Source organism: Lutra lutra, chromosome 3, assembly GCF_902655055.1.
Source record: "Lutra lutra chromosome 3, mLutLut1.2, whole genome shotgun sequence".
Lineage (NCBI taxonomy): Eukaryota > Metazoa > Chordata > Mammalia > Carnivora > Mustelidae > Lutra > Lutra lutra.
Window position 1 is genome coordinate 63,032,391 of NC_062280.1, and position 18,161 is coordinate 63,050,551.

The 18,161-nt window shown below is 37.3% G+C and overlaps 2 protein-coding genes across 6 annotated transcripts in view; one reads left to right on the forward strand and one right to left on the reverse strand.

The window, feature by feature from the left end:
- Positions 1-18,161, reverse strand: part of LOC125095498 (sodium channel protein type 3 subunit alpha) — a 1,188,574-nt gene that overhangs the window by 342,622 nt on the left and 827,791 nt on the right. The gene's annotated exons all lie outside the window — the stretch shown is intronic.
- CSRNP3 (cysteine and serine rich nuclear protein 3) overlaps positions 7,918-18,161 on the forward strand; it is a 205,272-nt gene continuing 195,028 nt past the window's right edge. For 3 of the 5 annotated variants that reach the window (XM_047721999.1, XM_047722000.1, XM_047721996.1), the window contains exon 1: positions 7,918-7,988. The gene's annotated coding sequence lies outside the window, so the exon portion shown is untranslated. Of the gene's footprint in view, positions 7,989-16,360; positions 16,399-18,161 lie in introns of those variants that run through there. The other 2 variants (XM_047721997.1, XM_047722001.1) reach the window with 1 other exon arrangement.

Below are 18,161 nucleotides of genomic sequence, written 5' to 3' on the forward strand. Positions count from 1 at the left end.
TGGATTAGTTTAAACCAGATCAAAAAATTTAAACTGGTTGAGAAAATTGGCCCTGGCCAATAACCCTCTATGGATTGCTTTAAGAAGTCAGTTTAGGGTCTTCTGCGTGTCAGAGTGGATCAGCTGCTGCTTTCTTTTACTTTGGGAGAGAGGAAAACCAAAAGCTATTCTTTTAAATTTGCAGAAACTGAGACCTACCTTTGAACTAATCAAGAACACTTTTAAAAATTGTATTAGGAGTCTCAGTTTTGAAGGACATTTTGAGAAGAAGAAAATTCACCTGAAAAATTATTGCCCGTGTCTATCCGGATGCCTGCTGCCATTCCAAAATTTTGAATTCCACAGGAAACTTTGGCCAAACCTCACCTTATTGTATAGTCGTGGCAAGATGGACCTTGTTCTTTTTACTGTCTTGCAAATAAAGCTCTTCTGTTTGTGGTGTGCAGCTGAGGATTCCATTTCTTTTCTTCCTATATGAGCAGGACAAAACAAATGGACTTAAGTATTTCATTTATCAAATGTTATTATGTTGCTACTTGTTTTCTTTTACCTACTGAAAATTCACATTTAAATATTTTTTAGAAAATCCGGGAAGTGATGCGTCCACCCTCATTTTTATCTTTAACATAAACAGCCCTGAATTGCTACGATGTCTTGCTGTGATCATCCCAGATTTGTAATAAATATCTATTTAATGATAAGAAAAGAGTGCCTCTGCACAACACTAAGGGAGAAATGTCTCCCTGGGGGTTATGGCTGAGAACAACTTGGAGGAAATAAAATGACAAAGCATCTTTCATTTCTATCATGCCCCTCCGAGATGACTACTGAACAGGATGTATGGTCCTGAAGTACCCATCGTAAAGATTTACACAAATTGTTCCTTTCTTTCAGATTGCTGTTACTTTCCTCGGTGTTACATACTGTCATTAAATTCTCCACCCTCACTATTACAGCTTCTATTATTACCACCCACATGGCACTACGGCTCTATCCATGGGTGGCAGATGTTATCACCATATGTCATCCGATCAATTTTCCATTCAAGGGTAATGTAATGTTTGGGGGAAAGCCAACTCACACTTTAGTAAAGGCTTTCTCTGTAGTCTTCACCAGCCGTAAATGCAAGCTTCCTTTCAACTTCTTGGCTCTGATGCCTAACCAAAAATCAGCAGGCATCTTAGAGATGCTTTGCATGTTTCCGTGTTAGTTGGGCTCTCTCTCACTGTCACCTGCCAAATTGTTTCCTATTAAGGAGTTTGGCACTATTTTGCTTTCCTCTCCTTTTATTCATCTCAGAATATTCTGGACAGAGAATCATTAGCTAGATGAATACCCAAAGAGAGTAGCAGTTTCAGTCTGGTTCACAAGGCTGTTACTTCTTGTTTATTTCTAGGATCTATATCTCACCTCCTTGTTCCAGAAGTTGGCATTGCTCAGAGAGTTTGAAATTCTTTTTCTATATAATTCTAAAGGGTAGCCAAAGTTAAGACAAGATCAATTTATCCATACGGCTCTGATTTGTGCTTGTATGTGCTCGCTCTCTCTCTTTCAGTCTTTTTTGTTTCCTTTTTTTTCCTCTACATTTTCTCCAAACTCCACTCTCACACTTGCTGTGGATTTTACCTTTCCACATTTATTGAACACTTATTATTTGCCACTCCCTGAGTTATGTGCTGCGTATTTAAATATTTAATACAGTTTTCCATGCTTTAAAAATCTTAAAGATAACCCTTAAATTATTTTGAAAGCAGTCCAGTCTAAATCACTACATTTCCCATCCATGTTGGATAATTCAGATGTGGGGTACTTGGGAGGATGGGAGGTGGAAACAATGACTTGTTTTTATTAATCATGAAATGATCTCCCTTCCAAGTGCTCACACTGCCTATAGTTTGGTAAAGAAATTTCTGTTTATGTTATACACACTCATCAATAATTTGAAGACTTGGATTATGTCTTTTTTCCATTTTTGTATCAAGTTTCCCAAATCTCATGAGCAAACTCATTTGAAATTCCTTAATTCCAATGATCCCTTGATTTGCATTTCTCCAGATATTTTCTAGTTATTCTGTGTCTTTCTTGAAATGTGATCGCTGGTAACTACTATGGTGTCTCAATTGTAGGTGGCCAGAAATAATGTCTTTAGGCACCAAAATGATAATCTTTTCCTGAGTTACAAATGATGTTCAAACATTATCACATTTGAAGTTTAAATTACTTGTCCTTAAGTTGTAACTTTATATCTATCCCTAATTAAAATCTCCTACTATTTTATTGTTCATTCATGCTGACCTGTAAATTTCTCTATAGCTTATTCTCATGTATTTCTTATGGCACTCTCCAGGAAATATAAGTAGAATCAGAGCACTTGGCTATTTTGCTGTTCCTCAAGAATATTTTATTAATACTGCTTAATTGTTACAAGATTAACAACCCTATTTGCAGCTGTTTCTAGTATGAATCCCTGCGGAAACTGTGTTATCAATTTTATTTTTATCCAGAGCATCTCATCACTAAGAGAACTCTTTACTTTTGATACAGTTTTCTACAATACTCATCTTTCTGAAGTGTCATATTTTATGGTAGTATTGGAAGGAATTTTTAAAAATTACTCTTGCCCACATTAAAATTTATACACTTAAACCTCTTTAACCAAGGGATCATAAGGCACACTTTTTTTTCTTACAAAAATACATTGTCACCTCTACTCCTATAGTTATTCCAGTTATTGCTGTAGTCCAAAATCCTTTTTGTTATGAGTTCTGCTGGGATGCCTCTCGAGGGTTGGAAGCCCATCTGCTGTTTACTTTGGATCTCTTTGGATCTCTTTCCTTAATTCAGCACTCCACTTCCATAGTATAGATCATATACGTATAAGTAAGATATAATTTGCCTCCATTAGAATGGAAACTCCATAAAATCAGAGACTTGCTTTTGTTTACTGTAATATTTTAATATCAAGAACAGTAACTTTCACATGAAATGCTTAATACATGTTTGTGAATGTATACTTTTGGAAGTACATTGTTAATTTCCTCATGAGCCACTAATGAATAGATTCATAAGTTGCATTGAACCCTAAGAGATTTTATCAAATATCATTGAGCATCTCTTACTGTCTGATGGTTATCATGGTCTTCTCACATGGGTAGAAGCCAAATGTTTGTAAGAATTGAAGGATAAATTTTGGTGCAACAGGCCAAAGTATGTGTGGCACCCAGGCAACTTATAGCAACATGCAAAATACTTTGGCCTGTTGCACCAAAATTTATCCTTCAATTCTTACAAACATTTGGGTGGTTGCCAACAAGTTGTACTGCTCTTTACTGAAGAGTCTTCGTACTTTTCTTTTTTTTTTTTTTTTGAGTCCTAGTATTCTTTAACACATTTTGATTTGATAGTTCCGAATCCCAAATTCCAAAAGGCAATTTAAGAATCCTTTAATGACTTCCTCAGTGAAGTTGGAATAAAAAAATAATACTCTCTGTATTTTTTAACTCTCGACATGCTTATGAGACCAGAGACATGAAATAGTTCATTGATCCTTCAGCTTGAATTAATATATTTGAAGGTCTTTTAACTTTGACAGTTTGGTTCCTTACAAAGGTGTTCTTGCTTCTGAACAGCATAATTTTGGATGCATCTGGACTACCGCTCCTCAAGATAGTCCCAATTCTATTCACTTGGCAAGTCCTTGACTTTCAAAACTGTAGGTTTTATTAAGATAATCTCTTTAGCCAGTTAGGCATGAATAATTTTTGTTTAATCATTTGGAGGGTCAAGCCTCATCTGTTTCCTTAGTGGTCACTTGTATTATCTTGAAACTTTACTTCTACAGCTCAGTTGGAGAAAGCTTCACTCAGTTAATGCATAAAATGTTGAAGTCCCTTCCTATGACAACCAGTTCTAATTCTGAGACTTCCTTAAGGACTGGCAATTCTTTTATTCTTTCCGGTTATCTTTATTTTCCAGGTTTTTAAGAATTCTTAAATTATCTAATAATGGTATTTAACTTCTAGAGATTTTTCTTCTATTGCCTTGTCATAAAGGATTTTTAAATCCTCCGACGACTCTCGGAAGGTCTGTTACCCTTGCTCTTGGCAATACATGCCTGAGCTCCTGTGATGATCAAGGGTCCAATTGTTGTTATTCCTTAGGAAAGCGTCTCCTCTCTGACTATCAAACTCTGTTAATTCTTATCACTTCTGTCAGAGCAGTGGACAAAGTAGAGACCTACATCCTCAAACTAGACCACTTTATGCCTCTGTTCATATTCAGGTCCTTTGAATTGAGACAACCTGGTGATCAGTGTGCTACAAGACCCTTGTTCTGGGTGTATATAAACACTGAACTCATAGTCTTCATTTCTAATTTCCCATTTGCTCTTAAGACCGCTTTAATCGGGGTGCCTGGGTGGCTCAGTGGGTTCAGGCCTCTGCCTTCGGCTCAGGTTGTGGCCTCGGGGTCCTGGGATCAAGCGCCGAATCAGGCTCTCTGCTCAGCAGGGGCCTGCTTCCCACCCCCCCCCCTCTCTGCTTGCCTCTCTGCCTACTTGTGATCTCTCTCTCTGCCAAATAAATAAAATAGAATCTTTAAAACAACAACAACAACAAAACGCTTTAATCTGCCTCTTGCCCCAAATGCTCCACTGAAATTTACTTTCACTTCACCAAGAACTAAGTCAAATTCAACAGTGGCAACAGTGTTTCTAAAACTCAAGTCAGAGGAAGACAAATACTGTATAGTATCACTTAGAGGTAGAAGTTTTTTAAAAAGCCAAACTTGTGAAAACAGAAAAAATGGTGGTTACCAGGGCATAAGGGTTGGGTGACAGGACAGATGTTGTTTAAGGGTACACATTTACAACTACAAAATTTACAAGTAGTAAAGAAGCCCCGGAGATATAATGTACAGTACAGTGAACGTAGATAACAATATGTATTACGATCATCACACTTGCTAAGAGACTAAAACTTAATTAAGAACTACTAAAAAGAAAGGATAATTATGTATCGTGATAGAGGCACAATTATTGCTACAGTGACAATCATATTACAGTATATAAATGTGTCAAATTAACATGTTGTACACCTTAAATTTACACCCTTATATGTCAAATATATTTTGATGAAAAAAATAAATGAGTAAAGAATAAAACTAAGTTGTGCCTACAACTCATCTGAAGATCTTATTAAAATGCAGATTGTGACTCAGTTTACTGGGATGGGGCCTGTGATTCTGTATTTAAACAAACTCCAGGGGAGGCCTCAACTAACTTCAGTGAATTGCACTTTGTATAGCAAGGCGCTAGACCCTGGAGTGCTTGGGTGACTCAGTGGGTTAAGCCTCTGCCTTTGGCTCAGGTCATGGTCTCAGGGTCCTGGGATCGAGCCCCACATCGGGCTCTCTGCTCAGCAGGGAGCCTGCTTCCCCCTCTCTCTGCCTGCCTCTCTGCCTACTTGTGATTTCTGTCTGTCAAATAAATAAATAAAATCTTAAAAAAAAAAACAACAGGCACTAGACCGTGATGGAGCCATTGATAGGGCATCTTTCCAAAATTCTCTACCCCTTTGGATTTTGCTAGACCACTCTCTTGGTTCTCCTCCTCCTGGCTAATTGTTCCTCCCATAATCTTTTCTTCCATCCTCTTCTGTTTGTTCTGAAATGTAAATACACCCTGGAGTTTCATTCTCAGTCTACTTCTCTTTTGAGAGTGGTGGTTCTCAAACTTCACTGTACAAAGAGGGTTGGCTAGGAATTTAGTAGACATGGAGTGTCCTGAACTTCACTACAGAGTTTCTGACTCAGGAGCTTTGGGGTGGAGTTCATTAGTCAGCATTTTTAATTCCGTTAAAGGAGTTCCTCGGGCCACACTTTGGAGAAGCACTGACTTAAGGGCGCTCATCTACTCTCAGTGCTTTGACCATGCTCCAGACAATTTCCGAATCACACCTACACTCCAGACCTATCCATCAGATCAGCTGACTACTTAATATTTCAATCTGGATATTTGAAAAATTCAAAGTAAGTTGAATCTGTTAACCTCCCTCCCCCACCCAAGTTCTTTTTGTCTGTTTGAAATGATGATGAAATCTGGTTAGAGTTTGTGTCCAAGGAATACTTGTCCTCTGGGGATTGTTACCTACAGCATGTTGGCATAAAAATCACCTGGGGCAGTTTGCAAAAATTGCTGAGTTGCAAACTCCTCAAATGCTGATTCCTTACATCTGGAGCGAAGCCCATACATCTGACTTTTCAACAAGGTTTCCAGCAATGATTCTGATGCTGAAAGCCCCCAGCCCCCGCCTTAAAAAATGCTGTCCGAGGGATTCCTCCAGCAAGTGCTAGTAGTTAAGACCATAGAAGATTTGAAAGCATTTTTCATGGTAGAGGGGCTGAGCGGGAATAAAGGACAGTCTAACCTTCCCTTTATCTCTAGTAGAGTGTCCCAAAACTACTCCAAATAACTACACACACTAAATGAAATCAGTGTACTTCTCTCTAAAGTCAGTGTCAGGTCAAGTTACTAGCCACACCCCGCTAACAAGATTGATACCGCTAAACCCTTTCCTTATAGTTGTTTCTGGACCACCAATGATTTGCTCCCATGTTACTCTTGGAGATAAAGAATAGTTTCTTGCCATTTCTTTCTTTTCCCTGTGGTCTTATTTCCATGAGGATACATTACGGATTTAAGAAGTTGAATACCAAAACCCATAATATCTCAGGTAGACAGTACATAGCACTAAAGGAGAGAAAGTATCTATTGTTAAATTTATAACTCCCCAAGGAAATTTTTTCAGATCACCTCCACTAGCAGAAGCTCAATTAATAACACTTTTTATCTTAAAGAGCCATGGTTTGTATTCTATTTTTTAAAATTAAGAATACAATCTGTGTATAGTTTAAATTCTTTGTTAGTCCCAACCTAACCTCCTTAAAGCTATGGATAAATTTGTTTTGTTGCCTTAAAGGCTTCTAACTGGATGCTTTCCTCAGTTGTCCCTTTATACATGTTACTCTCTTAGTTCAAAAGTGAAATGATTTTGCCCAAGGTTATTAGAATAAAATTGGAGTTCAGTTAGTCACTTTGAGACACAGCAACTAAGTGGCTGATTCCTTTTTAATCTTTAACAAGCTCCATTATTCACAAAGGCAAATTGATGCTAGCTTTTAAGGAATCTGAAGGAACGCAAACCACATAGCTTTGAAATATTTAAATATTCTAATTCTCAGGAAGAAATATCTTTTTCATACTGATTAGACTCTGAAACTGGTTTAAATGGAAACAGTGCCAAACAGAGGTTTAAATGCAAATACATCACATTTACATCGACGGAAAGGGTCTTGATTCATTTTAATTTTATCTCTTTGCAAACGGCATATGCATAATGTTATCTTGATGTTCAGTCTCAACCTCCTCTATCTACATATCAAAACGTACCTCTGAGAGAGCTTTCTCCCCACCCCCCGCCCGCTACCCCCCGCCCTCGAGAAAAATCAGTGGGAGCTGAAAAGAGAGGCAATTTACCTAGGTTTTATCATGAGTGTTTGGCTTTAATTTCAGGTGGTTGAGACACTGATTAACCCTATTTTCCTAAATCCGAAGAGAGGCATTTTACTTCAGCTGAGTTCACCTGCAGATATATATATATATTGTGGGGTTTTTGTTGTTGTTGTTGTTGTTTGTGGGTTTTTTTGGGTAGTTTGGAGCTATTCTTTGAAATATCTTTCATCTCTTTATTCCTCTCCCCTTCATATTCCTGTTCTCCACTCCCTTCCTCTCTCTCAGCTGCAAGGACTTGCCCTCTACGAGAGTGGGGGTGGGAGGAAACCAGGGATGGCAGCAGAGCAGGGAGCGTGAGCCGGAGAACGCCCGGATCTGGCTTTGTTATTGGTCGGCTGCTGCCTGATGGATAGACGAGGGAGGAGTGGACTCTTCAGTCTGTTCTGACGGAGCTGAAGTACAGAAACCATATTTACAGGTAAGAGCAAAAAAGAAAAAAAAATCTTTTTCTTCAAAACAGATGCTTCTCAGTGCCTATGGAGACAATCTTATGATACGAAAATTATTCTGAAGACATTTCCCGAAAGTGTGTCCCATTCGTGGCTTAAGGAAGCTTTGCAGTGAGCGGTTTTTTCCTCCCTGCCAAACCATTAGCTGATAAAAACACCAGAGGCATGTCTTGCCCTGTTTAACTTTCTAGGAAGTGTTCTTGAAGCAAAATTAATAGATACAATGAATCACCATGTGTCTTTTTTTTTTTCCCCAGTTCAAGTTTGTGTGATTGGGAATGAAGGGAAAGATGACGAAAGCCCGGTAAATTCCACAGGTTCGGAGAACATGGAGCTTTCTCTGAATATACGACATAAAATTTCATGTGGTGTCTTTTAATATGTACAATACAGTGAATGGTTTAGGAAAATTTTGCAGGTTGGAGACTTTAAGTGCTGCGTTAGAATGAATTCGTGTGCGTTTAAGCGATTTCATTTAACTTTCTGCTCTTGATAAATCTCATGCTAGAGTAATTGTATCATTTTATTTCGTAAATCGTAAGCTTAGGTGATGATAAAGCGACTCTATGTTTAGCAACATGCATAGGGCTGTTTTCATTTTAAAACCTCAGAAACCTGTTTGTGAAGGATTAAACATTGCTGTAAAAAATAGCATCTTAATAGGCAAATTTCATTGGCAGTTTCATTTATCAATCAAACATATCTAGATAAGGGTTCCTTCGCAGTATTTGTATTGTTGGTAATATTCCTAGGGCAATAGGTTTTTTTTGTTGTTGTTGTTTTGTTGTTGTTTTTTTAAGAGCTCAGAAGTTAAGATTTTACTTCACCAGTTGCTTGTGTCTCTTAATACTGTCTTTGATTTTCCCTTAGGGAAAATAGGCGAGAGTTCTAAAAATATACACTAAATGACACATTTACAGTAAAAAGAAGAAAAATAATTTTACTACAAGTCATTTACTTTTCTAGTTATTTTAATTCATAAACAGGGAGCAGTTAAGGGAGGAGGGAATCTAATTAAAATCAAGCTTCTTTTAAGAAATATTTCTACTGACCTGGGCACATTGGCAATCAATTAAGACTTGTCGATTATAATAAAAGTATTTCTCTGATGTAAATGGTATATTCAAGTATTTTAAAAATACTTCTTTTGAATAAATCACAAACTAACAGGAATGAATATGTATCATATCTATGAATTATTTTGATCTTTGCTTTTTGTTTTTGTTTGAGAAATGGGGTTTGGTTTTAAATGAGACAAATGCAAAATAGTTCTTGAAAAAATTACGAAAAGAGAAAGGGAGAAAAACTACTGAATATTTGGAAAAGATCATCTAAATGAATGGAGAACTAGCTTGAATTTCCTAAACATACTAAATATAGCTAATAATATGTTTATATGCTTGTGTCTTATTGACCCAAGCAAATACACTTGCATGGTTTATTTTGAACTATTTCTGGATTTCAAGAATCATTACACGATACTGCGATGTTGCTATGTTTCTAATTATTGATGGAATCTTCTGATCTTGGTTTTTAAAACAAAATGATGATAGAAATTAATCTACCCCTAGATTGGAATTTAGGTGATATATAAGTCCAGAGAGTTCTCACCTCCTAAAATGTGTTAGAAAAAAATAAATCAAGGCAGTTATGTTTTTTGGAAATTATAAATTCTGAGTAAAGCTACCTCCAGGAATGAAGGGGAATTGATGAAAATTAGAGAGCAGAGTTCCACATGGTTTTAAATTATTCTGTTTCCTTGGAAACCAGCTGCTGCAGATGCATTTTGCTTTCTTTGGCTAAAAATATCATCGTTTTAATAATCGCTAAGGGAAAGGTTCTGAATAAAACCAGAGTATATTGTTGCTGCTTTTTATAATTTCCTTAATGGTTCACATATTTTGGATGAAAAGTAGATAAACCCTTTCTCAATCAGCGTTTCCTATCATCCACTGGCAGACGTCTGCATGAGGCGTCTGCATGAGACATCTCCATGAGATAACTATGGTAGCTTTTACTGCAGAGACTATAGGAAAAAAAGAGTGTATGTTGGTGGTGGGGGGGGGGGCAGGCATGTGCACTGGAGTGGAGGCAAGAGAGGAAAAAAAAAGCATGAAAGAAAACAGTTAAGAGCTTCCTGTCCAAGTGAAGGATGAAACAAGGCAAATGAAAACCATGTAAGGCTGTTCTGTGAGATGGCAAATGCAGTATCATTTGTTTTTTCCTTTAGAGCATTTTTAAGACTCAAATATAGGTTTTTACATGTTATGTGTTTATATGTTACATATGTTACTTTTGCATAATACTTTCCTTTTTCTTTCTGTTTTTATGGTTAGTAGTATACTGAATGAGACAATAAAATGATGAAATATATTTTAGTGCATCAGTCATCTCAATCATAGAAAGAAAAGCTTGAGATCTATGTTCAGGCTATGGATAGCAAAGATCAAATTCATATTTTGACGATGAAGACTTTTTTAAACTTAATGTCCATACTGTTTCTATACTGCAGTCCTTTGTAATCTGATATATAAAAAATTACACAACTTAAAAACTTTAAATATTAATAACATAATGTGATCGAATTTTTAAAAGAATTATTATAAATACACTTTTTTTGTTTTGTTGGAAGGCTTTTGCTTTATTTGGAAATAAAATTTCACTCTATGTGGCTTTTCAAGATCAGAAGTAAAAAATCACAATTATCATATTTTACCTGAGGCAATTTCCTAAATTAAAACACATTCATTATAAAAATTTTTCTCTCAGCAAATTATTGAGAGGGAAAATCATCATAAAGCTGTTATAGCTTTCCTATTATTTTATCATAATTCAAATAAGATTCCTAACTCTTTTACCTCTCACTTCAATGTTTTTGACATATTGTTTATTTTTGTAATAATAACTTTAGTCTATTAGATTTCTTGTTAGTAATACAGCAAATAAAATACCACATGCTTAAACACTATTTTAATGTATTTAATATCTAGCCAATACATTACTTAAATTAATATGGTACATCAGAACATTATTTTTCACAAAGAGGGTGATGGGAGGTGTTTAGTTTTCATCTATTAACATGAGCAAAGCCCTTCAGGGGCAACACATTCAGCCTAAAGACAGATGACCTTAAAAAGCACACTGACAACAAAGCAGATGGATGGAAAGCTTTCCAGATAACCCTTATTGCAAGCTTTCCAGATAACCCTTATTGCAGGCACGATCAAAGTTGTTTTTTTTTTTTTTTAAAGATTTTATTTATTTGACAGAGAGAGATCACAAGTAGGCAGAGAGGCAGGCAGAGAGAGAGAGAGGAGGAAGCAGGCTCCCTGCTTTAGCAGAGAGCCCGATGTGGGGCTCGATCCTAGGACCCCGGGATCATGACCGGAGCTGAAGGCAGAGGCTTTAACCCGCTGAGCCACCCAGGTCCCCCACGATCAAAGTTTTCAAGTTCCTGAAAATAACGCATTGCCTAGGCTCACGCGCACCTGCAGATGATTTTTAAAACACAGCTTGTTAGTAGTGGCTCTTGACTGCTTCGTGGTTCTTTATTTGCTGCAAGTGGCTTGCCAGATTCGTAGATAAGTTTGCATGGGTCTCTTAAGTCTCACAAAATGTATTCAGGAAAATGAAATATTAATAGCTGCTCCTATAATATAGGTAGACAATTTTATATCTGTCATGGAAGTATGCTAGTTTGTCAAATAACATTGCATTGCCGAGAATGGAAGGGTGGGATTTAAAAGAAATGGAAGTTACACCCAGGTAAGAAAGCTTGGGTCTGGTTTCCCAATGTTCAAGTTGTGCTAGGTACTCAGGTAATTAAAACAGATGAAGAATTGCTTTAGTGTTTGTACAATGGTAGGCCATAATTCAAAAATATTAGTGATCAGAAGTCAGTTTTGCCTTAGTATATATTTAATACTTGATAATATAAGATAGGGCTTATCTAGGTATGGAAGGGGGGTTGGTCTAAAGCAGCATAATTACTTTTTAATTACCACTTTGTACATCAGAAAGCAAGAACTGGATTTGATTATCAAGCTAATGATCACATTTGGATGTTTTCACATATTCAGTCAATCAGTTGGGCAGATCATTTGATTTGTCAGTCAACTATTCAGATCTGAGTTGCTATAATAGACTAAATAGTTTGACCTGAAAATTGCTAAATGTGTATACTCTGAGAATACAGACTCAAAGTAACTTTTCCAGCATTTAATTCAAGATTATGATGACCTTGATAAATGTCAATAGTAATTCTAAGAATAACAGTCTAACAAAAAAAAAAAACCACTTGAAAGGAGCTCAACTTTGCCATTCTTTTTAATCTTATGGCTAAGAGGTGAATAGAAACTATGTGATTTATTTCCAAAGATTTCCTACTTTAGTGAGATCAAGAGCCTAACACAAGGGCTCTTGAGTAGCTCAGTCGGTTAAATGTCTGCTTTAGGTTCAGGTCATGATCCCAGATTCTGGGATCGAGCCCCACATGGGGCTCTCAGCTCTGAGGGGAGCCTGCCTCTCCCTCTTCCCCTGCAGCATCCCCTGCTTATGTGCACGCTCTCTCTCTCAAATAAATAAAATAAAATCTTTATAAAAACAGAGTTTAACACAATAACTTCTAATTCAACAATAAATGGTGGTATACACATACACATCTTAATATTTCTCCTGACTCGCATTGCACATTTGTACAAAAACCAACCACCACACACAAGTAGTTCTTTTGTGAATTTTTGTATCTTTAAAGAATATTGACTATAAAACCCTTTGGCAAATACTCATTTTATTTTCATGCATTCCCTTTGAATATTTTAGTCTTCTGTTACCCTAGAAACATGGGACTGGCCTGTAGAGATGGTTTCTTCCTGGATTGCTTGTTTTACCTATGAAGAAAGAAGGCACAGAGAGGGATTCCCACAGTGATATTTTAGTAAGAAACTGAGCATTTGCTTATGCAAAATAACAACAGCCAAACACTATGTGTTTGTATTAAATATTGGATATAATGCATTAAATACTGGATGCAAGAAAAGCATTCAGTTTAGGAGGACTTTGGAAGAAGGCGAAAAAGCATGTTGTGGCCAGATGGTCCACAAAGCATAACAGCACAGGAATTTTAGAGTTACATGGAACTCTTCACTTTAGACCTGCCCTGGTATCCTTTTACTGATCTCTTTGACTTACTGTCACAGTCTCCTTGACTTTTTGTGAGCTTGCTGTCATGGTAAAAAATACATTTTAGTTTTGTTCTCTAGTAAGGGTTGATACAGTTAGCTGCTGTCATGTTGTGAATGTATCACAATATATTTAATAAATGAAACAAATAATTTCCCAAACAGGACTCCTGAATGCATTTACAAAGATTTCCTTTTCTCTCCCAGGTTGGGCTAGCCACAGAAAATCAATATCTGTCATCAGTCATTACCCAGGTAATACTGGTTGTGATGCTGTCAGCATATTAAGCCAGAAAGACTCTAGAAAAGGTTTTTGAACATTATTTTAAAAATTCTTTTTTTTTTTTTTGCTTTTTCGAAATTCCTTTCTGGTAGCTCATAAAACTCATCCTTAAAGTTTGAGATTCTTTGCCTCCTGTTTTACCTAAATCAGTAAGCGTCCTACGTAGACTCTCCTATGCACACAATGAAGTCCTCTAGGGATCAGTGTCAGATGGGAAACTGAGCCTGGGCACTCCCCTTTTCAGTTTCTATATTCAGAGATCTCCACAGTACTTCTGGACAGAGTCAATGAAAACAACCTAGAACTGCCTCGGGCTAGACCTGCACTTTCTACCAAGGCTTCTTGATGTGGTTTCACAGCCACTTTTTTGACCTCTTCATAAATTTTTATTCACATATCTTAACTATAATTCTTGGTGGCAGGGGTGTCCTTTGTCTCTATCAACAACATCTAATATAATGCCTGATACACGTCCTACATGCCAAATCGTTTTGCTAAGGGAATAATTGTGTCAGATAGTCCTCTTACCCTTGTCTTATATCCTCCCAGTGACACCCATTCCATTCTGAGATAGTACCCTCCTTCCACGGGCTTCTCTGTTAAGGCTTTTCAATCTAACAATGTCCATGCCATGTAAATGTTAAGCCATGCAAAATTACGTATTGCAGAAATATTATTGTGCAAATTCCATTTGAGCTCACCTATCCTCACAAGGGATCTCTTCTGCATGCGTTCTGCATCTCATAACTCCCTGTTCTATGCTGCTTCATTATCTATTACTCTGTTTTTGACACACACACAGACACACACACCCCATCATCATATAGTAAGTGAATGGATTCATTGTAAATTAACATAGTTAAGTATAATTTTTGCATTAACATGTAATAAATATTAAATCATATTTGTATAAGAAAATGTAGTAATATGTATCTTAATTAATTTATTTTTTAAAATAGACATATAATGTATTTTTATCCCCAGAGGTACAGGTCTGTGAATCGCCAGGTTTACACATTTCACAGCACTCACCATAGCATATACCCTCCCCAATGTTCATACCCCCACCACCCTCTCCCGTTCCCCCTCCCCGCAGCAACCCTCAGTCTGTTTTTTGAGATTGAGTCTTTTTTTTTTTTTAAAGATTTTATTTATTTATTTGACAGACAGAGATCACAAGTAGGCAGAGAAGCAGGCAGAGAGAGACGGGGAAGCAGGCTCCTTGCTGAGCAGAGAGCCTGATGTGGGGCTCGATCCCAGGACCCTGGGACCATGACCTGAGCTGAAGGCAGAGGCTTTAACCCACTGAGCCACCCAGACACCCCGAGATTGAGTCTTTTATGGTTTGTCTCCCTCCCAATCCCATCTTCTTTCATTTTTTCTTTTCCTACCCCCCAACCCACCCACACTGCATCTCCACTTCCTCATATCAGGGAGATCATATGATAGTTGTCTTTCTCCGATTGACTTATTTCACTAAGCATAATACCCTCTAGTTCCATCCACGTCATCGCAAATGGCAAGATTTCATTTCTTTTGATGGCTGCATAGTATTCCATTGTGTATATATACCACATCTTCTTTATCCATTCATCTGTTGATGGACATCTAGGTTCTTTCCATAGTTTGGCTATTGTGGACATTGCTGCTATAAACATTCAGGTGCACGTGCCCCTTCGGAGCACCACTGTAGTAATATGTATTTTACCAATCTCTGATTGTTCTCATACATATACTCTTATTCAAGTATTCTTCACTCTCTTGAATTAAGTTGTTCAGCAACAAGTTGATTAAAATAAGAATTGTTCACCAGTATTTTTCTTCTGCTCTGGGCCCTCACTCTGCCATTTATATTATGTTCTGGTGAACAAGTCTAAGCCATAATGTTTGGCAAGTGACAATGCTGAATCAACCTCAAAGAAATCAAAGTTACATGCTGAGAGTTTATATATCCATTTTGCTGGAGTTTAATATGTCTCAAGGTAAAGGTAGGCAGATAATATAATACCAGTGGAAGTCCCACAGTCTACCACAGCCAGGTAGAACTGACCAAAAAGAAAAAAAAAGAATGTTATGCCTTGATGTGGTGTCTGAGAGTTTCAAGAGAAAGATTGATTCCTAATATACCATTACTGTGCTCATTTATGTGGGAACTGTACTGTGGTATACATATATACCCCTTAAATGAATAATTTAGTCAGCCAGTCAGCATGCCTTCTTCTAGAAATGCATACATTGAGCTAATGGGGTATTTTAACTTCGGCTGGCCCATTAGTTTTTTAGGTGGTATAGTGTGATAATTGATGGGATGCATATTGGACTTTGCCATCAGGGTGACTGTCATTCAGCTCTTAGACATGCCATCTTACTGCCTCTGTAAATTTGGGAAAGTGACTTAAGTTACCTGAGCCTCTGCTGCCCTTTCTGTAAAATTCGGTTATCAACTTGGGTGATACTGTAAAGACTGATAGATATATGTTGAACACTTTTCACCACAGAATGTGGAACATAATATGGAATTGTGTGTAATTTTTATTGTTATTGTTAGTCATCCTTTTCTGTTTAGCTAAGAATTGGAAACTAGGAATGGAAGAATGGAGCCAAACAATACCCAGGGCTTTTAATGACTTCCTAAGTATTATTCTTCATTCATGTATCAAAAACCCATCAAATTCCTTTTTTCCATTTTATTTTATTTTATTTATTTTCAGTGTACCAAAATTCAGTGTTTATGCACCACACCCAGTGCTCCATGCAATAGATGCCCTCCATAAGACCCACCACCATGCTCACCCAAACCCCCTGTTAGTTTTTTAGAGTCCACAGTCTCTCATGGTTTGTCTCCCCCTCCAATTTCCCCCATCTCACTTCTCTCCATCTCCCAATGTCCTCCGTGTTATTCCTTATGCTCCACAAGTAAGTGAAGCCATATGATAATTGACTTTCTCTGCTTGACTTATTTCACTCAGCATAATCTCCTCCAGTCCCATCCATGTTGATACAAAAGTGGTATTCATACTTTCTGATGGAGGCATAATACTCCATTGTATATATGGACCATATCTTCTTTATCCATTAGTCCATTGAAGGGCATCTTGGTTCTTTCCACAGTTTGGCGACCATGGCCATTGCTGCTATAAACATTGGGGTACAGATGACCCATCTTTTCACTACGTCTGTATCTTTGGGGTAAATACCTAGTAGTGCAATTGCAGGGTCATAGTGTAGCTCTATTTTTAATTTTTTGAGGAATCTCCACACTGTTTTCCAAAGTGGTTGCACCAACTTGCATTCCTACCAACAGTGTAAGAGGGTTACCCTTTCTCCATATCCTCTCCAACACATGTTGTTTACTGTCTTGTTAATTTTGGCCTTTCTAACTGATGTAAGGTGGTATCTCAATGTGGTTTTGATTTGAATCTCCCTGATTGCTAATGATTATGAACATTTTTTCATGTGTCTTTTAACCATTTGTATGTCTTCTTTGGAGAAGTGTCTGTTTATGTCTTCTGCCCATTTTTTGATGTGATTATCTGAAAAACCCATAAAATTCTTAATTTTTGGGTGCCTGGGTAGCTCAGTCAGTTAAGTGGCTGACTTCAGCTCAGTTCGTGATCTCAGGATCCTGGGATCGAGTCCCACATCAGGCTCCCTTCTCAGCAGGGAGCCTGCTTCTCCCTCTCCCTCTACCTGCTGCTCTACCTACTTGTGCTCTCTATCTCTCTGTCAAATAAATAAATAAAATCTTTTTAAAAATTCTTCATTTTTTAAAAATTTTTATTAATATATAATGTATTATTTGCTTCAGGGGTATAGGTCTGTGAATCATCAGGCTTACACAATTCACAACACTTACCATGGCACATACCCTCTCCAATGTCCATAACCCAGCCAGCCTATCCCTTCCCCCTCACCCCCCAGCAACCTTCACTTTGTTTCCTGAGATCAAGAGTCTCTTGTGGTTTTTCTCCCTCCCCAGTCCCTTCTTGTTACATTTTTTCCCCTCCCTACCTCCCACGACCCCCCACCCTGACTCTCAAATTCCTATCAGAGATATCATATGATAATTGTCTTTCTCTGATTGACTTATTTCCTTTAGCAAAATACCCTCTAGTTCCATCCATGTTGTTGCAAGTGGCAAGATTTTTTTTTTGATGGCTGCATAGTATTGCATTGTTTTATATCTATATATCTATCTATCTATATCTATCTATCTATCTATCTATATGTATATGTATATACATATATAAATGTTTTTTTCCCATATATAAACACATCTTCTTTATCCATTGGACATCTAGGTTCTTTCTATAGTTTGGCTATTGTGGACATTGCTGCTATAAACATTCAGGTACATGTGCCCCTTCGGATCACTACATTTGTATCTTTAGGGTAAATACCCAGTAGTGCGATTGCTGGGTTGTAGGGAAACTCTATTTTCAACTTTTTGAGGAAACTTCATACTGTTTTCCAGAGTGGTTACACCACCTTGTATTCCCACCAACAATGTAGGAGGGTTCCCCTTTCTCTGCATCCTCACCAACACCTGTCATTTCCTGATTGATTTATTTTAGCTATTCTGAATGGTGTGAGGTGATGTCTCACCGTGGTTTTGATTTGCATTTCCCTGATGCTGAGTGATGTTGAGCACTTTTTCATGTATCCGTTGGCCATTTGTA